Genomic DNA, 25283 nt, shown 5'->3' on the forward strand with positions numbered 1-25283 from the left:
CTTTTATTATATAGTTAATATGATATATACTCTTGTGCATGTTATGATTTTTCTTTCCACTTGCTGTTGTTTCTTTTTGCCTTTTGAATGAGTTTTACAGAAACAGTTAATGAGACCAAAGATGAATTAAACTATAAATATAGGGTGTCCCAAAAATATATAAACACACCTTGAATAATTATAAAGGCAGTGTATATTAAACAACATTTTCACAATTGAGCTATCGGCTGTTAGAGTGTGTATACATTTTGGGGGGGATACCCTGTATAATTAATGAATATTGAACTTAAACATGGAGAATTTGTTACTAATTGTTTAGTATTATTATTTACAATGATTTGTAGTCAATTTGCAGTTGAAGCATTTTAAAAATACTGAAGTAGTACAAATTAAAATGGAAGAGAAAGGAAAGTCTGAGGAGTTAGTGGTTTGGGAATGTTGTTGGAGAGCTTGTCAAGCAAGATCGGAAGCCTTCTTGGGAAAAGATGTTCCTTGAGAGAATTCAAAAGCACCAGAAGGCAATATTTTAAAATCATTTACTGGATGGCTCCTTCCTGCAGCTGCTTGTAGATTTGCTAAAAGTCCAGGGGTGAGATGAGACATTTGCTGGAACAGTTGAGGACCTAGAGCAGTGATGGTGAACGTTTTGAGCTTGGCGTGTCAAAAATTTTGAAAAACCCTAACTTAACTCTGGTGCCATGTCACATATAGAAATATTCATATATTTTTTTTGATATTTGCAACCATAATAAAAAAAGATTTATATTTTTGATATTTATTTTATATATTTAAATGCCATTTAACAAAGAAAAATCAACCAAAAAATATGTATAAAATGAACAAAAACAGAAAAACAATGTACATTTAAGAAAAAATAATAATAAAAACAATGATAATCATTACCATTTGCAACGTCATGGATGGAACTGGAGAGCATTATGCTAAGTGAAATAAGCCAGTCAATATAGGAAAAATACCACATGATCTCACTCATTCATGGATAATAGAGACCATTATAAACTTTTGAACAATAATAGATACAGAGGCAGGCCTGCCTCAAACAGATTGTCAAACTGCAGCGGGAAGGCCGGGGAGGGTTGGGGGGCAGGAGGTAGGGGGGTAAGAGATCAACTAAAGGACTTGTATGCATGCATATAAGCATAACCAGTGGACATAAGACATTGGGGGATAGGGGAGGCTAGGGGACTATCTAGGGCGGGGGAATAAAGTGGACACATATGTAATACCCTTTGTAATACTTTAAGCAATAAATTAAAATAAATAAATTAAAATAAATAAATAAATAAATAAATAAAAAATTAAAAATAAAACAATGATAATCAAATGGTACGAAAACTAGAAATTAGTGACTTTTTTGGTGCTGAAGTTTGTCTGCTATTTCTTCGATTGCAGGTTCATACTTGGTGCACTTCAAAGCCAAGCAAGCCCCACTAACATCATGTTAGCCGGTTCCTTTTGTTCATTTTAATATTATTTAATGCTGAGAACAAAGTCTCACAAAAATATGTTGATGAAAAAATTGTTAGCAAAGCCATCGCTAGGTTTTTTATATTGCTAAAAGTGTCAGGAACTCTGTTCCAAGCACTCAAAATTTCTTCTTCATAGTTGCACTCTTCATGTTTCAAACGATTTCGTTCCAGATTTTCAAGTTTCGACCTTAAGTCAGCAAACACGAGTCCAAATGCTACCTTGAAAATCTGCAAGTTGCATCTCTAAATCATCAATTTGCATCCATTGGAAATTATTCAATTCCAAAGTACTGTAAACTACATCCAGATACTTAATTATTTTAATGGTCTGTTCTAGGCTTCTAAATTGGTTGAATCTTTCACTGAACTGTTCAAAGAAAGTGTTTACTATATTCTGGTACATAAGTATAGACTCCATTACACTTGTAGTAGCCTTCTCGAAATACTTTTTCATCTGAGGAAAATACGAGTTTTAGTTTCAATATCTCGCTTGAAAATTTTAAGTTTACTTTCAAAAGATTTGATGTATCCAAACATAACGTCAATATTTTTGCCAAAACCTTGTAATTTTAAGTTCAGTTCATTCATATTAACAGAGAGATCTGTAAAAAACATCAAATTGCTGACCCACTTATGATCATTGATCTGAGGAAAGTTTGCCAGATCCTTATTCTCAATAAATACCATAATTTCTTGAAAGCACTCTACAAATCGCTCAAGTAGTTTTCCTCGACTTAGCCATCTCACACGATTGAACATCAGTAGTCCACTGTAGGTTGAATCAACTTCCTGTAAAAGTACAGAAAATTCTCGCTTGTGAAGGGGTCGAGAAGCTATAAAATTCACAATTTTTGTTACAGCTGACATTAAATCATTCAATTCAGAGAATCCCGATTTGGCACACAACACCTCCTGATGGATAATGCAATGAAAAGGTGCAAGTGGATGTCTAATAGCTTCCATAAACAATTTCAGGAATCCCACTTTTTTCCCACCATCTTTGGTGCCCCGTCTGTCGTGACTGACACAATTTTAGAGATATCAATGTTTAGGACACTGAATGTTTTTATAACAACTTTACCTATTTGGTTTCCTGATGTACTCATTGGCTCTTATTCTAACTTTATCAACTCTTCTCTCATAGTGAGACCATCAGAATATCTAGCAATAATGGCTAACTGAGCATATGATGTGACATCAGTAGTTTCATCAAGAGAAATCAAAAAATATTTACAACTATTTAAGTCTTTTTTTAATTGACTTTGTACGTTTTTGTCAAGATCTGTTATTCTACCTTTTTTTTTTAAATTAAATCTTTATTGTTCAGATTATTACAGTTGTTCCCCTATTTTCCCCCCATAGCTCCCTCCACCCAGTTCCCACCCCACCCTCTGCCCTTACCCCCACCCCCTACTGTCCTCACCCATAGGTGTATGATTTTTTTTCTATGTCCCTGAGTCTATTATGATCACCAGATTATTTATTCACTTGATTCTTAGATTCACTTGTTGATAGATGCATGTTTGTTGTTCATAATTTGTATCTTTACCTTTTTCTTCTTCTTCCTCTTCTTAAAGGATACCTTTCAGCATTTCATATAATCCTGATTTGGTGGTGATGAACTCCTTTAGCTTTTCCTTATCTGTGAAGCTCTTTATCTGACCTTCAGTTCTGAATGATAGCTTTGCTGGATAAAGTAATCTTGGTTGTAGGTTCTTGGTATTCATCACTTTGAGTATTTCTTGCCACTCCCTTCTGGCCTGCAAAGTTTCTGTTGAGAAATGAGCTGACAGTCGTATGGGTATTCCCTTGTAGGTAACTGAGTTTCTTTCTCTTGCTGCTTTTAAGATTCTCTCTTTGTCTTTTGCTCTTGGGATTTTAATTATGATGTGTGTTGGTGTGGTCCCCTTTGGATTCCTTTTGTTTGGGGTTCTCTGCGCTTCCTGGACCTGTAAGATTATTTCTTTCACCAGGTGGGGGAAGTTTTCTGTCATTATTTCTTCAAATAGGTTTTCAATATCTTGCGCTCTCTCATCTTCTGGCACCCCTATAATTCTGATGTTGGTACACTTGAAGCTGTCCCAGAGGCTCCTTACACTATCTTCGTATTTTCGGATTCTTTTTTCTTTTTGCTTTTCCAGTTGGGTGTTCTTTGCTTCTTCGCATTTCGAATCTTTGACTTGATTCTTGCGCTCCTCTGGTCTGCTGTTGGGTGTCTGTATAGTATTCTTTATTTCAGTCAGTGTATGCTTAATTTCTAGTTGGTTCTTTATCACAACATCGAGGGTCTCATTAGATTTCTTTAGGATCTCACTACATTTATCGGCGGTCTCACCAGTCTTTCCGAGGGCCTTACTAAGTTTATCGGCAGCTTCTAGACAGTTCTTGAGAGACCTTAAAAGTGTGGTTTTGAGCTCTATATCTTCCATTTCTGACATTTGCGTCCTATTTCTTTGTCTCCGCATTTTTTTATCTTTTCTTGGTGCATCCCCTAGTGGTCTTTGTGTGCAGTCTTGTTGTAGTTACGCCTTGATTGTTGTCGGCAATACTGGGGGTGATTTGGCCTCCAGGCTAACTGGCTATGAGAGCTATTCTGCCTTTGATAGTATTTCTACTGAGTGGTAACTTAGAAATTCTTTTAATAACATCATCTTTTTTTTCATATCGTGAAATAGAGCTGGTGCACCTCTTAGAAATGTTTCCTTACTAAATTCTCCGTCACTGAGGGCTTTTTCCATGCTGAGCTATGGAGAGAGCAATATAGTAACTTGCTGATATTAAATTTGTAGAGCATCTTACAAATTTAATGATGGAATTTGATTGACTTTTATAGAGGTGTAGCTGCCTAGAAATGCATTCCTTCCTCTCATCAATACTTTTTTTCAAGAACTGACAATGATTAGTTTCAAAATGTCTCTTTACATTCCACGTTCTGCTTACTACTGTTTCATTAAACAGTATGCACAATGAATTGTTGTTTCTGTTGACAATCCCGTACATCTCGGTGCATATGTCTTGAAAGGGTCGGCTACTGCTACTTCCACTTCCCTTATCATTCAATCTTGCTTTTTTATTTTTTTGATTCTCCATCACAAGGCTGCAAAAATGAATATAAATGACGGCATTTTTTACAAAAGGTTGATAGTTTTCTTACCTGTTAACTTTTTGCAGTGTTGTTGCACTGACTCCTGGTGCAAAACAATTCAAAAATAGTATGTATAACCAACAAATATATGGTGCTGTAATCAATTATCTGACACGCAGAATGTCTCGTCGAGCACTGTTGCACTGTATATCTTTTTCTTTTCTTTTTCTTTTTTTTATTAGTTAAGGTATTACAAATGTGTCCTCTTCCCCCCCATTAACCCCCAACCTCCCCAACCTCCCTGCACACTCGTGCTCCCATCCCCCTGTTGTCCATGTCCATTGGTTTGGCTTATATACATGTATACAAGTCCTTCGGTTGATCTCTTCACCTTACCCCCGCCCTCCCCTACTTTCCTTCTGGGGATTGATAGCCTGATTGCTGTTTCTCAGTCTTTGGATCTGTCCCTTTTCATCAGTCTATGTTGTTCTCTATAATCCACAAATGAGTGAGATCATGTGGTATTTATCTTTCTCTGACTGACTTATTTCACTTAGCATAATGCTCTCCAGTTCCACCCATGCTGTTGCAAAAGGCAAGAGTTCCTTCTTTTTTACCGCAGCATAGTTTTCCATTGTATATATGTACCACAGTTTTCTAATCCACTCATCTGCTGATGGGCTCTTAGGCTGTTTCCAAATCTTAGCTATGGTGAATTGTGCTGCTATGAACATAGGGGTGCATATATCCTTTCTGATTGGTGTTTCTGGTTTCTTGGGATATATTCCTACTAGTGGGATCACTGGGTCAAATGGGAGTTCCATTTTTAGTTTTTTGAGGTGGCTACATACTGTTCTCCACAGTGGCTGCACCAGTCTGTATTCCCACCAGCAGTGCAGAAGGGTTCCTTTTTCTCCACATCCTCTCCAACACTTGTTTGTTGATTTTTTGATGATAGCCATTCTGACAGGTGTGAGATGATAACGCGTTGTCGTTTTGATTTGTATCTCTCCTATAATTAGTGACTTTGAGCATGTTTTCATATGTCTTTCGGCCTTCTGTATGTCCTCTTTCGAAAAGTGTCTATCTAGGTCCGTTGCCCATTTTTTTATTGGATTGTTTATCTTCCTTTTGTTAAGTTTCATGAGACCCCTGTAAATGTTGGAAATTAAACCCCTGTCGGTGGTATCATTGGCAAATATGTTCTCCCATACAGTGGGTCTTCTTGTTGTTTTGTTGATGGTTTCCGTTGCTGTGCAAAAGCTTTTTATTTTGATGTAGTCCCATTTGTTTATTTCCTCTTTAGTTTCCATTGCCCTAGGAGCATTATCAGAGAGGAAATTCCTTGGGCATATGTTTGCAATTTCGCTGCCTGTGGATTCCTCTAGTATTTTTATGGTTTCCCATCTTACATTGAAGTTTTTATCCATTTTGAGTTTAATTTTGTGTATGGTGTGAGTTGGTGGTCTAGTTTCATCTTTTTGCATGTATCTGTCTAATTTTCCCAACAGCATTTATTGAAGAGACTGTCTTGACTCCATTGTATGCTCTTGCCTCCTTTGTCGAATATTAATTGGGCATAGTGGTTTGTGTCGATTTCTGGGGTCTCTATTCTATTCCATTGACCTATATGTCTGTTCTTGTGCCAGTACCAAGCTGTTTTAAGAACAGTGGCTTTAGCCGAAACCGGTTTGGCTCAGTGGATAGAGCGGCGGCCTGCGGACTGAAGGGTCCCAGGTTCGATTCCGGTCAAGGGCATGTACCTGGGTTGCGGGCACATCCCCAGTGGGAAATGTGCAGGAGGCAGCTGATCGATGTTTCTCTCTCATCGATGTTTCTAACTCTCTATCTCTCTCCCTTCCTCTCTGTAAAAAATCAATAAAATATATTTAAAAAAAAAAAAAGGAACAGTGGCTTTGTAATGCAGTTTGATATCTGGTATTGAGATCCCACCTACTTTGTTCTCCTTTTTTTAAAAAATATATTTTATTGATTTTTTTACAGAGAGTAAGGGAGAGAGATAGAGAGTTAGAAACATCCATTAGAGAGAAACATCGATCAGCTGCCTCCTGCACATCTCCTACTGGGGATATGCCCGCAACCCAGGTACATGCCCTTGACCGGAATCGAACCTGGGACCTTTCAGTCCGCAGGCCGACGCTCTGTCCACTGAGCCATACCGGTTTTGGCTACTTTGTTCTTCTTTATCGGGATTGCTGCAGCTATTCGGGATCTTTTTTTTTTTTTTTTATTCCAGATGAATTTTTGGAACGTTCGTTCTAGATTTGTGAAATATGCCATTGGTAATTTAATGGGGATTGCATTGAATATATAGATTTCTTTGGGTAGTATGGACATTTTGATGATGTTGATTCTACCAATCCATGAACACGGTATGTTCTTCCATCTGTTTCTGTCTTCCTCTACCTCTGTTTTCAGTGTCCTGTAGTTTTTTTGCATATAAGTCTTTTACCTCCTTAGTTAAGTTTATTCCTAGGAATTTTAATTTTTTTGGTTCAATGGTAAATGGGATTGCTTTTGTAGTTTCACTCTCAGTAAGTTCACTTTTGGTGTAAAGAAATGCCATGGATTTCTTAGCATTAATTTTGTATCCTGCTACATTGCTGAATTCATTTATTAAGTCTAATAATTTTTTGATGGAGTCTTTTGGGTTCTGTATGTACAGTATCATGTCATCTGCAAATAAGGACAGTTTTACTTCTTCTTTTCCAATCTGGATGCCTCTTATTTCATCTTGTCTGATCGCAATGGCTAGTACTTCCAGTACTGTATTGAACTGGAGTGGTGAGAGGGGGCATCCCTGTCTTGTTCCTGATTTTAAGGGGAATGATTTTAGTTCTTGCCCATTGATTATGATGTTGGCTATTGGTTTGTCATATATGGCTTTTATTATGTTGAGGTATGATCCCTCAATTCCTATCTTGCTGAGAGTTTTTATCAAGAAAGAGTGTTGGATTTAGTCAAATGCTTTTTCCGCATCAATTGATATGATTATACGTTTTTTTTCTCTCAATTTGTTTACGTGATGTATCACATTTATTGATTTGCGGATATTGTACCATCCTTGCATCCCTGGGATAAATCCTACTTAGTCATGGTGTATGATCTTTTTGATGTACTGCTGGATCTGATTTGCTAGGATTTTGTTGAGGATCTTGGCATCTATGTTCATGAGGGATATTGGCCTATAATTCTCTTTCATTGTGTTGTCTTTATCTGGTTTTGGTGTTAGGGTGATGCTGGCTTCATAGAATGAGATGGGAAGTGTTCCTTCCTCTTGGATCTTTTGACATAGTCTGAGGAGGATAGGTTTTAGGTCTTCCTTGAATGCTTGGTAAAACTCCCCTGTGAAGCCGTCTGTCCCCGGGCTTTTGTTTGCTGGAAGCTTTTTGATTACTGCTTCGATTTCCTCCATAGTTATTGGCCTATTGAAATTTTTAGATTCTTCCTGATTAAGTTTTGGAATGTTGTATTTTTCTAGGAATATGTCCATTTCCTCCAGGTTGTCTAGTGTGTTGGAGTAGAGTTCATAGTATTTTCTAACAATCCTTTGTATTTCTATGGGGTCTGTTGTTATTTCTCCTATTTCATTCCTGATTTTGTTTACTTGGGTCCTCTCTCTTTGTTTCTTGGTGAGCCTGGCTAGAGGTGTATCAATCTTGTTTATCCTTTCAAAGAACCAGATCTTGGTTTTGTTGATCTTTTGTATTGTTTTTTTGGTCTCTGTGTTGTTTATCTCCGCTCTGATCTTTGTTATTTCCTTCCTTCTGCTTAGAGTGGGCTTTTTTTGTTGCTCTCTTTCTAACTCTTTGCGTTGTAGAGTTAGGTCATTTATTCTCATTGTTTCTTGTTTCTTGCAGTAGGCTTGTAGAGCTGTGAACTTCCCTCTCAAGAGTGCTTTCACTGTGTCCCATAGGTTTTGGATTGTTGTGTTTTCATTTTTGTTTGTTGCCATGATGTTTTTTATTTCTTCTTTGATCTCTCTGGTAACCCAGTCGTTGCTTAATAGCATGCTATTTAGTCTCCATGTGTTTGATTTTCTTGGATTGTTTTTGTTGTAGTTGATTTCCAGTTTTATGCCTTTGTGGTCTGAGAAGATGCTGGATATGATTTCAATTTTCTTGAATTTGAAGAGACTTCATCTGTGACCCAGTACATGCTCTATCTTTGAAGATGACAAATGTGCAGTTGAGGAGAATGTATATTCTGTGGCTTTGGGGTGAAATGTTCTGAAGATGTCAATTAATTCCATCTGATCTAGTGAGTCATTTAGGATTGATGTTTCTTTGCTGAGTTTTTGTTTAGAGGATTTGTCCAATGGTGATAATGGGGTGTTAAGGTCCCCTACTATGATTGTATTGCTGTCAATCTCTCCCTTGATCTCCTCCAGAAGTTTTCTTACGTATTTGGGTGTTCCTATATTGGATGCATATGTATTTACCAGAGTTATTTCTTCTTGTTGGACTCCTCCGTTTAGTATTATGAAGTGGCCTTCTTTATCTCTTTTTATGTCCTTCACTTTGAGATCTAATTTGTTAGATATAAGTATTGCTACCCCGGCTTTTTTTTCACTTCCATTGGCCTAAAAAACCTTTTTCCATTACTTCACCATCAGTCTGTGGGCGTCTTTTTTTCTGAGGTGGGTTTCCTGTAGACAGCAGATATATGGGTCATGTTTTCTTATCCACTCATTTACCCTATGCATTTTTACTGGGGCATTTAATCCATTTACATTTAAAGTTATTATTTATAGAAACTTGTTAGTCACCATTTTTGATCATTACCGCTGCATTCCTTCTTTGTTTCCTATTTTTTCTTTTTTCAGCAGACCCTTTAGCATTTCTTGCATTGCTGGTTCGGTTGTAATAAACTCCCGTAGACCGTTTTTGTCTGTGAAGCTCCTGATTTGACCCTCAATTTTGATTGATAGCCTCGCTGGGTACAGTATTCTTGGATTCAGACCCTTCCTTTGCATGACTTTGTATATTTCATTCCATTCCTTTCTTGCCTGATGTGTTTCTGTTGAGAAATCGGTCTCTAGTCTGATGGAGGATCCTTTGTAGGTAACTTTCTATCTCTCTCTGGCTGCTTTTAATATTCTTGCTTTGTCGGTGTTTGCCAATTTAATTATTATGTGCCTTGGTGTCGGTCTTTTTGGGTTCATTTTGTTTGGGACTCTGTGAGCTTCTTGGATTTGTGTGAGTTTTTTCCTTCCCTATCTCAGGGAAATTTTCCCTTATTATTTTTTCAAACAGGTTTTCTATTCCTTGCTCAGTTTCCTCTCCTTCTGGGACCCCTGTTATTCGGATGTTGTTTCGTTTAGTGTTGTCCCAGAGTTCTCTTAGGCTCTCCTCATGCTTTTTAATTATTTTTTCTAGAAGCTGTTCTGTTTTGGTATTTTTTCCTACCTTGTCTTCTAGCTCACTGATGTGGTCCTCTGCTTCTTCTAGTCTACTGTTGATGCTTTCTATTGAGTTCTTTATAGCAGTGATGTCATTTTTCATTTCTTCTTGGTTTTTCTTCATTTCCTCTTGGTTCCTACACATATTGGTGAATTTGTCTTCCATTCTTTTCATCCACCTTATGGCCATTTCTCTGAATTCTTTCTTTGACAGGTTGCTTTCCTCCATTGCCTCCATTTCGTTTACTTCCTTTTCTGATGATGCCTGTTTTTCTTTCATATGTGGGTTGGTTCTTTTTTCACCATGATCTCTCTTCTCCAGGTGTTTGGTTATGTAGTTCTCTTTCTGATGCGTTGATTTAAAGGCACAAAATACAACACAAAAAGGCACAACATACAAGGCACTGAAAACAAATGTATTTACGATATTAATAACCCCAAATAAAGGTGACCACTGAGTGAAGAGAATTAGGGGATAAAGAAGAAAAAAGAGAAAAAGATTAAAGAGAAAAAGAAAAAAACAAAAAGGAATGCCGAAATGAGATTGGGAAAAGGGAGAGAAGAAAGAAGAAAAAAAAGTGAGAGAATGAATTAGAGGTGGGGAAGAGGCTATTTGTATTGGGAGAAAACTCTAATAGAACCACAAATAATCCCAATGAATTCCAGCAGCAGATCCCTGGAGATTAATGCAAACTACAATCAACCACTAATATCAAGCGAGGCAAGGGAAAACAGAAGCACAAAAATAACCAGAGAAAGAAAAAGCAAAACAGAAAAATAAAAATGTAAAACAAAACAATCTCCCAAACAAGCATAAAAAAAAATATACTCAAAATCAAGCAAACACTAGCAAAACGACAGAGAAAAAAAATTGGATAGTGAAGAACGATAAGAGAGAGGTGTATATGGATTTAGAGCAAGGGATTGGAAATTAGGTATATCAGTAGGGTGAAATTTAGACAGTGGGTAAAAAGAATGAATAGGGAAAATCTAAAGCAGGAATAGGGTAATAGAAACAGGACAACAAAAGGGGAAAAGTGAGGAAGAGTTATGGCTTAAGGGTAAAGGTGAGTTAGAGAGAAATGATGCTAAAGGAACGATGAAAATAGAGTGTAGAACACTAATTCCAAAATAAAATAATGAAAAAAAAAATAAAATGACACTTGAAAAAATGGTAAAATGATAGCAATAATACTGGTTAAAAAATGTAATTACAAAGGTAAAATCAGGTGATGAAAAAAAATAATAATAGGTTCTTTATGAAATGGTGAAAAAAGAATTAAAAAGAAAAAAAGTTAAAAATGTACAGTAGTGAAGGTGCTTCAGATCTTCTACTCTTCTTTTTTTCACGCCTTAGTCCTGCCAGGCATTTAGGAGAGTGTTGAATTTCCCTGCGATACACTGTTCCTCTGTGCTGTAAACCACAGTCCTGATTTTAAGGCAGGTTGTATTTGTTTACCAGACTGCCTTTATTTGTATTTACAGAAGAGACAGTTCGTGGCTCTGCCTCTGGGTGGCAGTGTGTCTGGATTGACCTCCGAGGCTATAAGTCCTCTCTATCCAGTAGTTAGGGTTTATTTTCTCTATGTTACTTGAAACTGGTTTGGGAAAGTCCACTGCCCAGAGCTGGTTCTTTAATCATTACTCCCCGCTCTCTTTCCCAGGCTCCCCAAAAAGATCTTTCCCCTACAGGCTCTGTGAATGACCCCACCTGGGGAATCCCATCCACTGGGTTTAATAATCAAACACACGGATCTAAGGGGAACTGTAACAACAAGAGCCTGAGAAGTTGTGTGAATTTGCAAGCCTCCACCTTCCAGATCTGCGCACAGTCTCCACACACCCACTCGCCCCTGGCACCAAGCACCCGGCAGACTGGGAGAATCCGAGGCTGATTTTTTGCATCCAGTCTAGCTATGTGCTTATTTTTATCGTTCCCTTCTGCCAGCTGCTCTGTGGGGCCCCTTCGCCACTTGAGGGTCACGCTGGTCCCAAGGGCCACGGACTCTGTGGGGCGCAGATTTCGCCCCTCGCGGTTCTCTCTCCAACCTGAATTGCAAACCGCACCTTTAGGGGAAGTCTAACCTTTCTGTGAGAAGAAGCAGTGCTCGTCTGAGTTCACGCAGTCACGCTGCTTGAGATCCCTTGTTTCCATGTTAGTAGCTGATCTCTGGTTGTCTGTAACAGCCACTCAAGATGGCACAGTCTCCGCTGCTGAGCCGGCACACAGGGAGATGTTTCAGCCGCAGTCTCCAACCGTCCTTTTTTTTCTGGGAGTTCTCTGTCTTTCCCAGCTGCAGACTGACTCTCAGCTGAATATCCTCTGCCTATTCGGGCTGTATGTTACCCGTTTCAGCTGCTCACCCTTATCTGCTCCAGGACAAGGCACAGGACACGTCCGTTTATACCTCCGCCATTTTTCTCCCCTTATATCTTTTTCTTCTAACCCTCCCACTCCTGTCCCCTAATGAACATGGCGATCAAGTGCGTCCGTTTGCCGAATGCACCCAAACGCACAGGAAGCTTACCCGAGGCACATGTTGACAATAATGAGGCCGTTTCCAGAATTGGGCGTTTTGTCACTCGAGTAAAAATAAAGTGTCTTGAGTAAAGATTAATCTCTTTATAGTGCAATTCTTAACCTTTTTATATTAATGCCAATATTGGAACAGTGTATCTTGGATGTTTTCACAATGTATCTTTGCTACGCAACACTGATGTACATGCTTACATCTGGTTTTAGAATTGTGTAATTGATCATGAGTAACATGAGTAATAATATTACTCGAGTGATGCCCAGCTCTGGCCATTGCGAGAGACAAATATATGAATACGCAATTTTTTGTCTCTGTCGATGCGTGTCACCCAAAATGGTACGCGTGTCATAGGTTCGCCATCACTGGCCTAGAGGACTAGTAGGGACTGCGGTCAAGAATACACCTGGAAGAATCAGCTTTGAAAAGGATACTAAGACTTCTTTTTTCGAGATTACTGGAAGGAAGAGTGGAAGTGAATGTCCGAGTCAGGGGCATGAGACAACCTCACTAAAATTGCAGCAGATGTGAGAATTAAGTGATAAGTGACCTTTGAGGAGAGGACCAGAGGTAAGGAATGGCCACTGGGTGGCGGGGGGTTGCAGAAGGAGCAGAGCAGCTCTCTGAAGCTGACAGGATTCTCGAGCTGTTTTGAGGGTACTGCTGAAGTGGGCAACCTGGAATTGAAGTAGACCAGACCAAGTGCATGTAGGTCAAGAATTTCAAACACTAACACGAACCAAGTTTATGTGGGCTGCAAAACAAAAGCTTCAATTTTCATAGAAAGGTTTATTTCGATAAAGACATGTTGAATACAAAGGGCTGAAATAAATGAGTAATCGTTAACAAAAAATAATAGAACGTTTTAATAAAAATCAGTATTTTGCATTGAACATTAACTTCCCAGACACTGAATAACTGGACAGATTAATAAGCACAATGCAAATAAACCTACTTTTCTCATTCTCCAAAAGCAAAGTATTTCCTGTTGCACATACCAAACAAGTCAGTACAAGACTAATGATGTGGCCATCGGGTGCTAAAATATTGTCTGCTAGTATTAATGGAGAGAAATGGCACGCCTGCGCATAAGGCACATAAGGGAAATGAATGCAACACAATTATAATCAGTCATTAGCAAATGTAGTTAGTAATTAATAATTATGTAAAACAGGTTATTGTAAAAATCAGGTTATGAAATTTTTATTAAAACGCTACATACTGTTATATTCGCTGAGCCACAAAAATATTCATTGTGGGCCACGTGCGGCCTGTGGGCCATGCGTTTGACATGCTTGTTGTAGGTGATTGTTCTGTTGCAGCTCTTGGGAGGATTTGGAAGGTCAATGAGGGCAGAAAAATGGTCGTAGTTGAGTGTAGCTTTATAGAGCTGAATTTATTTCATTTGAGAAAGGCAGCCTGTTTAGTTGAAGACATTGGGGTTCAGCATGATGGTGAGCGGAACCAGAGCAGAGTGTGGATGACTAATAATCCAGGAGAGAAGGGAGAGCTACGTGGCAGTCTCAGACATCAAGGAGTAAGTCTGGGGATACAGACAGATGGAAGAATAAGGGTGGACCAACAGGACAGAGTTGCAGGTTGGGGTTCTAGGTGAAGTTGGAAACCAAATGCAATGTGCTTCCATCTGAGCAAAGGCAAAGGTCCCTGCAGTAGAAGGGTCTGGGGCTTATAAGTGTCATCCAGTGGCCATTTGATCTTGTCACCCAGAAAATGACTTTACAGGACATGAAGAGGTTGAGGAATGGTGGGGAGTGCATGCCAGCAAAAGAGATTGGATTGTTTCTTTTGGAAAAACAGTTCCTTTCCCAAGGGTTGTCAGACCTAACTAGGTTGGGGTCATGGTTTCCTCAGCCAGGACTACTGATACCAGGAGATGGTTGAAGTTAAAAGGCTTCCTCCCAGTGTCAACCTTTCTTGGAGCTTCTCAGTAAAACCCAGTTATTAATGATGACCACACCCCCTCTCCAATTTTTTCTGGCATTTCTGGGAATTGGGTTAATTTTAGCTATAAAAATAAATGGAAGCACTGGTCTTTGAGATGATGGGTTGTGTTCAGACTAACACTTTGAACCTTAAAATGAGTGAGTGACTAGATCAGATCAACCAGTTGACAGCCTGTCTCCATTCAGTCAGATTCTCTGAAGGCACTGGAGAAGCTTGGCATCCTCATAAAAGGCACCATACTTTTACTCTGCCACCCGACTGTTCACCCCCTTCTCTCCCTGATAAAACTGTCCTGTCCTTCAAACTTTAGCTTCAATGATGCTTCCTGGTGACGCCTTCCCTGAATCCCATTGATAGACTCATTTAGGCATCATTCCTGCCGTGGAGACTGGACTCTGGTTGTGAAATTATCACATTGTAGTATTATTTCTCTCTCCCTCAGTAAATTGTGAATTTTTTAAAAGATGGGGACTGTAGCTGTTCATCTTTTCATATCCAGCTCACTGTGCTTTTTGACATGATATTCAGTAAATCCTTGCTCAGTGAACACACAAATGTAAGTGTGATCTATTTTTCACAGTTTCATTCCAGCTTGTTCATTCTGAGTCAGAACCGCCCATGAATTGAAACTTTCAGACGACTATTGAACCATGGGGATTCTACTTTGTTAAGTTCCCCCATTTTGTTTTTTGTGTTTTTTTTTCTGGAGAACTTACAAAAATGTTAAGGAAGTGTCAGGATATTCTGCACAAGGGATATTAGGGTAATATAGCGTAACAGTCATTGGGCTAGGGAAGCCATGGGCAAACTACGGCCCGCGGGCCGGATCCGGCCCGTTTGAAATGAATAAAACTAAAAGAAAAAAAGACCGTACGCTTTTATGTAATAATGTTTACTTTGAATTTATATTAGTTCACACACACACTCCATCCATGCTTTTGTTCCGGCCCTCCGGACCAGTTTAAGAACCCATTGTGGCCCTCGCGTCCAAAAGTTTGCCCACCCCTGGACTAGGAGGTAAGTTCTTGTGTAACTAGAATAGGCAAAATGCATACCTTGAGATGGAATGTTTTAAAAGTGAAATTGTTCCTCTAAATGTCTGTACTTTGTTCTCTGGAATGTAGGAAGCAGTCCATTAGTTCAAACCTGTCTTATTTTCCTCAGCTTGCTTGCTACAATTAATGCTTTCCTCTACAGATGGAAACAAAAGAACTTTATGCTCAAATACAGCTTCTACTGAAAGATACCGATTTCCTAAGAGGCAGAGAAGCAGAACTGAAGCAAAGAATTGAAGCTTTTGATTTGTAAGTAATGTTTTCATTTTGACTATTGAGAGACTGTGAGTTTAAAACAAATACTACTAATTATTCTAATGCTAATTGCCAAGTAGAGTTCTTGCTTGTAAAGGTACATTCGGCTAGTTTTAAAAGGCATAAGTTGAGAGAAACAAAGACTAGGATTTTGCTTTTGAAATATTAGTTATTGGGATGAAAAGCAGTGAGACACCATCATCAGGCTACATTAAAACCAGACCAGTACTTTGAAGAAGCTCACAACTGTTAACAAATTATGTTCAGTCACACACTTATGTTTAGTCATTGAGATCTAACGGTTCCATGTGCATGTAGTAACTCAATGCAGTGGCTCTGACTTGATTTGTACTGGGTGATGGATGTGTGTGTACTAAGTGCTCACCACTATTTCATTCTTCACATTGTACCTGCCATTAATGGCAAGCTCACCAGTCTAGTTTATGAAACAGGTTTCATTTCCATTAGGTTCTACTGTTAGTTGACTCTTACTTCCTTAGTGGATTTGCCCTGGTCTTCATTAATGTGGTTAGATCATTTATATAGGCTTTAATTCATTTTATTTTTCATCTCTGCTACATTACTCTGTTCTAAGCAGTACTGAAGTGGTAAATTGATCATGACAGAAAAGGAAAGTGACAAATAAGCCATCGATTTTCAACTGGTGTGCTGCAAGAATATATAAAACATGACATACCTGACTGTAGTCAAGGGCATTAACCTCTTTTTCCTTAGATTTTCAAATAAAAAAAAAAAAGACAACAGTCAACACAAAATAGCGGTTCATTGTGAACGATTCAAAAATATACCTGTTGTGTTTTTTATAAATGGGCAAATATATTTTTGGCATGCTGCAGAATTTTAGTAGTTTATGTGTGTCAGAGATAAATAAGGTTGAAAATCGCTGATATCTTACGTAATAAAAGCCTAATATGCAAATTATTCCCTCTACTGGAGTTCCACTGTGAGTTTGACCACTGGATCAGTCGATCAGTCACTATGACGTGCACTGACCACCAGGGGGCAGACGCTCGGACCAGTAGGTTAGCTTGCTGTGGGCACTGGTGGGCTGGACTGGAAAGTGAGATGTGAGGTGAGAGCTGTCAGGAAGTTCCTGGGGTTTGTCTTGAGCCCTGGGCAGAGGCAGGTGGGGGCGGGAGCCAGCAGGGACCGGGTGGCTGGGGAGGCTTCTATGCTGAGAGCCTGGACTATGCAGCCCTCCGCAGCCTGTGGCCTTCTCAGTGCTCAATTTATAATCTTCAGAGCTGCTTATATTTATTTAAGTTTCACTAACTACTCCAGGAGAGTGGGTAACACCATTATAGGGGGCAGGCCAGGCATAGCTGCCCAAAGCCAACGTGCAGCCTCAGGCTCCTGGAACGCAGCTGAGACGGGGGTGGGGCTGAGTCAAAGAAACTGAGTCCAAAACTTGAGGCGGAGGCAGCAAGAGGTGGAGGATGATAGCTGTGCAGGGGCCTAGAAAAGCTGCTGTGTGGGGACAGCCCAGGAACCCAGTGCCTCTCCCACGGGACAAGGTCTACATCCCTCCCTCCTCCTCCTGGTGACCTGTCACCCCAGCTCTTCTCCAAAGGTTGGACTTGGCCCACAGAGCTCTCCACCACTGCACACCCTGTACTGCCTTGTCTGCCCCACCCCACTCTGCACAGCCCACTCCATTCCCACACAGCCTTTGGAGAGCTCTGCCCCCAGAGGAGAAAGTGGGAGGCTGCGGACAGGAGGTCACATGAGGAGTGGGCAGAGCAGGGCCCACCAAGTTAGATGGAGGGGAAGGAGGGAGAAACCACACAGGACTGGGGGCAAAGACAGTCGGGGAAGGAGGTCCATGTGGAAGCTTTGCCCTTGGTTGAAGTAGAAATCCTGACCCCATTTTACAGACCGCAGCAGAGTGTGTGTGTGGGGAGGGTCAAAGACAAAAGAGGGTTTGAGGGGACTGGATGGAGAGCAGCAACGTTTGATTAATGGCCTACTTACTATTTTTATTGATTTCAGAGAGGAAGGCAGAGTGAAAGAGAGAGAGAGAAACATCAATGATGAGAGAGAATCCATCGCCTCCTGCATGTGCTCCATACTGGGGATTAAGCCCGCAATCCAGGAATGTGTCTTTGACCGGAACCAAACCTAGGACCCTTTAGTTCGCAGGCTGCGGCTGTACCTACTCTACCAAACCATCTGGGGCGACCCATGGCCTGTTTAAAAACCACTGCAGTAGGCTGAGCAGGGGTCTTACCATGATGGTGTTACCTGATAATGAGGGTGTCTGTCTTTATGTTGGAGTAATTGGAACTGCAACGAAGTAAAGACACAGCAATGGAGCCTACAAAGGGTTTCCACGCACACAATGCAATTTACTTCATGTGGCAGCTGAATTTGGTGAGCAGAGCCTTAGAAGAACATGCGGTCTCCAAGACCAGGGGCAGGGGAAAGTTCATGCTGAACATTCTGTGCTGTGAGTTACAACCTATATATATAAAGGCATGATATGCTAAGTGTCTGACCGAGTGGTCAACTGACTGGTCGCTACGACTTGCACTGACCACCCGGGGGCAGATGTTCCAACCAGTAAGTTGCTTGCTGCTGGGGTGGGGCCCATCAGGACCAGGCAAGACAGGACCAGACTTGCCCTGGAGCCCTCCTGTGATCCCACCCCAGCCCCAATTGGGACTGGGTGAGAAGATCAGGACTGTGTGAGACCACCGTGATCAGCCAGGTGGAGGGACCCCTGCCATTCATGAATTTGTGCACCAGGCATCTAGTAAGCTAATAAGTATTGTTTACTGCTCCTTTGCTTTACATGTTAGTCAGCAGAGGGTGCTAACACATAGAGCTTTTATCCTTTGCTTGGAATGGTCAGCATTCCCTAGCACTTACCTGGCTCGATCCAAGGGAAGACCATTCCATTCTTCAGTATTTGGAAGTTCTGATTGACCTATCTATCTTTTTCTATTGTTCAGCACTCTTCAGTATTCAATCACTAGATTATTAAATATCAGAAACAAATCTTTTGTCTTTCATACCTATGGGCTGATCAGTTAAACCTCACAGAAATAATCTTACTGAAGAAATAAGTACTAAAGCAAAAGTACACTAACTTAAGTTTGGTATGTAGCTTTTCTCTGAATTTATTATGGCCATTTATTACCTGCAATCATTTTTTAAGTGTTCATCATCTTCTATGAAAAGCACTTTGGTCTTGAAACTTGCACACTCCCTGCAGCCTGGTGCACCATGCTGCTCCATCTGCTACTTCAGATCCCACATAACTTGGTCAGTTCATAAAATAGATGGAGAACTCCAGCTCTTTCCAGTTACTTCCCAGCAGTGACAGTCACATAACAGTTTTAGCTTGTGGAGCTAAAATTATGTTATTTTTTTCTCCTAAAGTCTTTACTTCAGCAATTACAGTTTTATTTTTTTTTGCTTTTTATATTTTTGCTAATATCAGAGGCTACAGAAGAAAATCATAAAAGTGTGGCTGATGCACTTAGGAGACAGGATCCTGAATATAAAGAGCATGGAGGAGACCTGTGACCAAAAGCTCAAGAATGAAATTCTAAAGAAATTGTTTGGTGTTCTTAAACAAGTAATAGATTTGGAATAAGTTGATGGAAACACAGCAATACTAGTGAAGTAGATAAGACTTAACATTTTGTGGTGATAGTGTTTAAAAAAAAATACGGGTTTTTTATTGACAGTCAAGCCTTTCCCATGAATATTTAAGATAATTTTACAGAGTTACAGTATAGGGAATAGCATCCTCTGCTCTTTCTTACTCATAGCTTTTCTAACATGTATTGAGGGTCTGTGATTTGCTTTCATTTTATGGCACATTGTGAGTTGCTCAGCTCACATTGTAGATAAACTATAAAAGTGGTTGATCTAAGGCAGTTGTTCTCAACCTTCTGACCTTTTAAATACGGTTTCTCATGTTGTGACCCAACCATAAAATTATGTTCGTTGCTACTGCATAACTGTAATGTTGCTACTGTTATGAATCGTAATGTAAATAGCTGTTATGCAGGATGGTCTTAGGCGACCCCTGTGAAAGGGTCGTTCAACCACCAAAGGGGTCGCGACCCACAGGTTGATCAACTTTTTAAAAATTCACTTTTTTAAAAAAAAAAATAATTTTAGGGAGGAAAGGAGAGAGACAGGTAAAAATCAGCATGAGAGAGAAATATTGATCTGTTGCCTCCTGTATGTGCCCTGATCAGGAATTGATCCCATGACCTTCCAATGCACTGGACAGTGCTTCAACCATCTGAATCAGGCTGACCAGGGCGGGAATTATAATCCCTTTTAGTTCTCTTTTCCTCTCCCGCCTCATACTTGCCACTACGATGGAGGTATCTATCAATTTATAAATTATTCTGCCTAGTGGTTTTAGTGCTTATCAGGTAACATGTGCCCTGTATTCCTTCAAGATTCTGCAAAGCCAGAATCAAAAGAAATAAATGGAAATTAACAATGGAGCAAAAAAATTATACAGGAAAAGGAAAATATGATAACTATGGTTACTATGACTTCCCTATAATCTGAGTTTTAATGTGTTGCAGTGATTAACTACTCAGTGCAGACATCAAGCCCATATGGTAACTTTTCTCTACAGTGCTCAGTGTAGTGTCTAGCACACAGGTGTTCATATAATATTCATTGAGTAAATGAATTTGTGGTGAAGAGATGACTCAACTAACTTTTGGTATGTCTTAATAAGTGGTCTCTTTTTACTGCCTTGCCCGTAATTTGTCATGAGATTACATTACATAGTACTTACATTACATAGTACTGAGCTTATTCTTTAAAAGAATTCTAATTAAAATATAGTACCTTTCCATGTATAGATTTTGAAATGATGACATACATATAGTATGTCAGCTTCTCGAGTGTAATAGCAAGTGCTGACATGTCTGTAGTTGTTAAACCCTTAGGAATAAATGAATGAGTAAATGTGTATGTTAATTTTCCCACTGCTTCGCAGATCATGTACTGTTTGATGTTGTCTGGTTTGGGTATCCTCTATGACTTGAGCAAGGGTGGGAATTCACAGGATACTCACCATCTCTCTCAACTGAAACGTCTGCTAGTGGCAGTTGGTGGAGATAAGTAAAACTTGAAAGTGTGCTTTTGGTATTGCTAACCCAGATATGAGGGTGGTCGAAGTTGGCCCCGAACCCTATGCCCAGCCCTTGAGGGCAAAAGTTCTTTGGGGTGGGGATGGGGTGCAAGGCAAGGCAGGTGGATGTGACTGACTTCTTGTTCTTGGGATTTAGAGTCAGTTGTACCAGTGTAAATTGAACTTAATTTACTTTTGTGTGCCAATCCAGACCACCATGGAATAATTGTTCTCAATAACCTCACGATAACGAGTTTTGGGGACCAAATTAAAGGATTGTAGCAGGTTTTATATTCAGAATTTGCATCTCTGGGCTTTGGTACTGATAGTCCTTGAAGTTATGCATGGCCATGTTCATGCCCTTAGGTGCCCGGGTGCCACAGAAACCCATACATTGATAGGAATCTGTTCTGGAAAGTGACAAGAAAATCATTTTGGTCATTCTAATTCTCAGGTATCAACTTGAGCTAAAGGATGACTACATCGATAGATCTAACAGACTGGGTGAAGAGGACAGGAAGAATAAAGGTGATTCTTGTGGAGAAGAAAGCTGCATTTGTAAATTTCTGGTATAGGTTATTAGCTTCCTAAATTGGGCCTGTTCTAAATTTATATGTGTGTGTGTAGCTTACATTTTACTTTTACTACAAAATTAATCATTATTTTGTTCTTTTAATTTTACGTATCAAAAATGACCTTAACCTGAGAGAGGTAGGGTATTCAGGAGGTTATTCTTCCCCCATCTACTTTCCTCCCTCCCCTTTGACCACCACTTGCTTGTTATCAATATTTATGGGCCTGTCTGTTTTGTTTTGTTTATTTTTATTTCTTAAGATTCCACATGTAAGTTAAATCATAAGGTATTTGTTTTTCTCTGTAACTTATTTCATCATAATATCCTTTAGATTCATCCATGTTGTCACAGGTGGCAAGATTTTATTCATTTCAGTGGCTGAGTAATATATCACATCTTCTGTATCCACACATTCATTTATTGATGGTAGTCTAGGTTGCTTCCAAATCTTGTCTGTTACTAGTAATGCTGCAGTGAACATGTGGGTGCACATGTATGTCTTTTCAAATTGGCATGTTGTTGTTTTTTACATATACTGAGAAGTAGAATTATTAGAACATATGGCCGTTCTTATTATTATTTTTTTGGGGGGGGTGGGGGTGGGGAGAGTGACTTCACACCGTTTTTCCATAGTGGCTGCACCAATCTGCATTCCCACCAACAGTGTATGAGGGTTCTCTTTTTTCCACATCTTGGCCAGCACTTGTTATTTATTCATTTATTGATGATAGCTGTTCTAACAGGTGGGAGGTGATATCTCATTGTGGTTTTAAGCATGAGAGACTTCATTTTTTACTTATGGAAAATTTTAACTTCTCCATTCCCTGTGACCTGTTTCCTTATTTCTTTTACTTGTAACATATGTTTATGCCTCATGATATTTTTACCTGACATATAACTTCCTAAACTGTTTTATAACTAACCCAGGAGTAGGAAAGTTGAATAATTTTTCAATCTCTTGATATTTTATGTCTCAGTATATTTGTAGAAACTTGTCTATGAAAAGAAGTGAACTTAAGTAGAAATTTCAAAGGAACGAGAGCTGCGTACTTGATAAGGACCCATAAGGTCACCCAGTGTGTGGCTGCTCCTCTGTGACTATCTTGTGAAAACTAGACTAATACTTCTTAGGAATTAGTACCATCATGTAGTCAGCTAATTTTTTTTTAATGATATATCTGCATAGACTCATATTGAATGAAGTGAAAATGATGAAATAGACACTAAAATCATAAGACAAATCTTTGTATTTAAGGAAATTCAGATCTTTGGGTATGAGGGCTCTGAGCAGCTGGTGCAACTGGTTGGTATGTGTAGTGGAAGAAAGTTCACAATATATGTGACCATTAAGACTTCCCATCACCTGTTGGGTAATAGGACTTATTTCTTACTTTCCCTACTGATTTTTGACTCTGACACCTGCTATTTTAGATGATGAAATAATCGTCATTAGGTCTGACATTGTACATAAATTATTAAATGAGTTTTTATTCACTAGAAAAACATCTTTAATTGGTTGGCTTTCTCTTTCAGTAAAACCTATTCTTTTGCAAGAGCAGTCCATGGCTACCAATTCAAACAGGAAGAAGAATGCAATCATTCTGCAACTCGTGTGAAAGAACTTGAGGTAATTGCTAAGCCTATTGTTTTTTGAAGTCGATAAAACTTCAAGGCAGTAGATGAAATTTTAGTTTCAGCCATACATTATTTAGCTTGATGTGTTTAGACTGTTTATTTTATGACTAAGAAGGCCCAACTTAAGTTAATTTAGTAGTTCTTCCTTTTAGTCCTTCCTGCTTGTTGCCTGGAACAAGTTCCTTAATCATTGGGGTGGTTGAGGTTCCGTGGTGAGCTGACCTATGTGCCTAGCCCATAGCAGGTGGCCAGTGCTTTTAGTTTCTGCCTTAGCCTCTCCTTCCTTCCCATCAGCAGAAGGTGAACATTCCTGTCATTACATTGGGATCTTACAGGATAAAACAGAATGAGATGTGTTTTTCACATGCCATTTATTTTCTTGCTGTTCATCACGTGTGCTCTCTGAAGGACAGAGCTGGAACTTGATGTACCTGGATATATCCTGCACATAAAATGTATTTTTGCAGCTGTAATGATCTATTTATTTGAGAACATTGTAGACTTTTGTATGTAAACATGAAATGTATAAAAAAAGGAAAGCACCACAGCATGTTTGTGATAGCTCAGCTTTTCATTTTTATAAACATTGCTGCAGTCTGTGATTGCTATTGGGACCTTAGTTGTATCTGGAAAATGGGCAACAAACTTAATCTGAAGCACTTGCTTTGTAGGCCAGGGTTCTGCATAAGTATAAGGTTGGATGAACTTCCCCCGCCCCTTCTAGGGAAAAGATGAGCTTCCATGTTGGAATCAGGTTCTTCTTACTGCAGAGAATGAGTCCTCTGTCCAGTGACCTTACTTACTATGACACCCAGTTTATAGCAGCCTGCCAGTTTTTGCATAAGAAGTACTGCAGTAACTGTTCAAATGCAAGTTTTTTTTCAATTCCAGCTTGAACTCGAATCTCTCAAGGCCCAGTTCTTGGCAATAACCAAGCAAAACCACCTGCTGAATGAAGAGATGAAAGAGATGAGTGGCTATTCGCTTCTAAAAGAAGAGAAATTAGAGCTTCAGGCTCAAAATAAATTACTTAAACAACAACTGGAAGAGAGCAGAAATGAAAACTTGCATCTTTTTAACCGTATGTCTTTTTCCTGATTTGCATGTCTTTGTAATTCATATTAGCTTAATATTATGACACTATGCTTTGTATCTGTAAGGAAGGCTTCAATCAGGAAAATTTTTGTAAAATTAAGATTCTCAATTTGAAGTTACTTCCTTTTTTGCTTGCTATTACTATAGTATATTATTAGTGTCACTAAGAAGTATCTTTAAACTACAAATCTGCCTTCTGGGTTGTACAAATCTCCCCTCACTTTCTGCTGCTCAGATTTGGCCATTGAGAAGGAGGAATGAGAGTGAGGTTGAGGTTATTATTCCCTCTCCACCATTGCATCCTCACCCCCACTGTATATATTGGCTGTGGGCTGGCCCTGTGCCTCTCAGCAAGGCAAGATCCAGTGCTTACAGGATGACCTCTCACCATTGCTCTGTGCCTGTGCCAGATCTTTCTCTCCCAATTCTGGGAATTCTTCCCTCCCTGATGGTTTAGGCCAAGTGTGGAGACTGTCCTGCCCACAGGCTATAGAAGACCCATAAAATCTTTTGATCTGGCCCTGCCAAGGCATTAGGGGTGAGTTAATTAAATGTTTGACCAAATATAGGAGGCTAATTAAGTTGATAATTTTGTATGACCTGCAAATGATGTTATAAATATCCATGTCAAAACCGGTTTGGCTCAGTGGATGGAGCGTCGGCCTGCAGACTGAAGGGTCCCAGGTTCGATTCCGGTCAAGGGCATGTGCCTGGGTTGCGGGCATATCCCCAATGGGGGATGTGCAGGAGGCAGCTGATCGATGTTTCTCTCTCATCGATGTTTCTGGCTCTCTATCTCTCTCCCTTCCCCTCTGTAAAAAATCAATAAAATATATTTAAAAATAAATAACTAACTAAAAATAAATATCCCAATGGCCCTTGGCAGAAGAAAGTTTCCCCACTCCTACTTTGGGCCCACGGAGTTAACAGCATGGCCCGATTACTAGGCCAGAGAACAATACCACCCTTAGTGGCTAACCTACATGAATCACCCTTTAGTGGTTCTTCAGTGACTGAAATGGTGGAACTCCATCTGATGTCT

General features: G+C 39.5%; 1 pseudogene across 1 annotated transcript in view; it reads left to right on the top strand.

Moving 5' to 3' along the window:
* The window catches only part of LOC308512413 (centriole and centriolar satellite protein OFD1-like), a 96332-nt pseudogene that overhangs the window by 41246 nt on the left and 29803 nt on the right, over positions 1-25283 (top strand). The window contains exons 4-9 of the transcript in view: positions 356-518; positions 15694-15792; positions 19293-19388; positions 21392-21465; positions 23045-23138; positions 24038-24227. The product of the transcript in view is annotated as a centriole and centriolar satellite protein OFD1-like (transcript). The remainder of the gene's footprint in view (positions 1-355; positions 519-15693; positions 15793-19292; positions 19389-21391; positions 21466-23044; positions 23139-24037; positions 24228-25283) is intronic.

Source organism: Myotis nattereri (genome assembly GCF_964212035.1).
Source record: "Myotis nattereri genome assembly, chromosome: Y".
Taxonomy (NCBI): domain Eukaryota; kingdom Metazoa; phylum Chordata; class Mammalia; order Chiroptera; family Vespertilionidae; genus Myotis; species Myotis nattereri.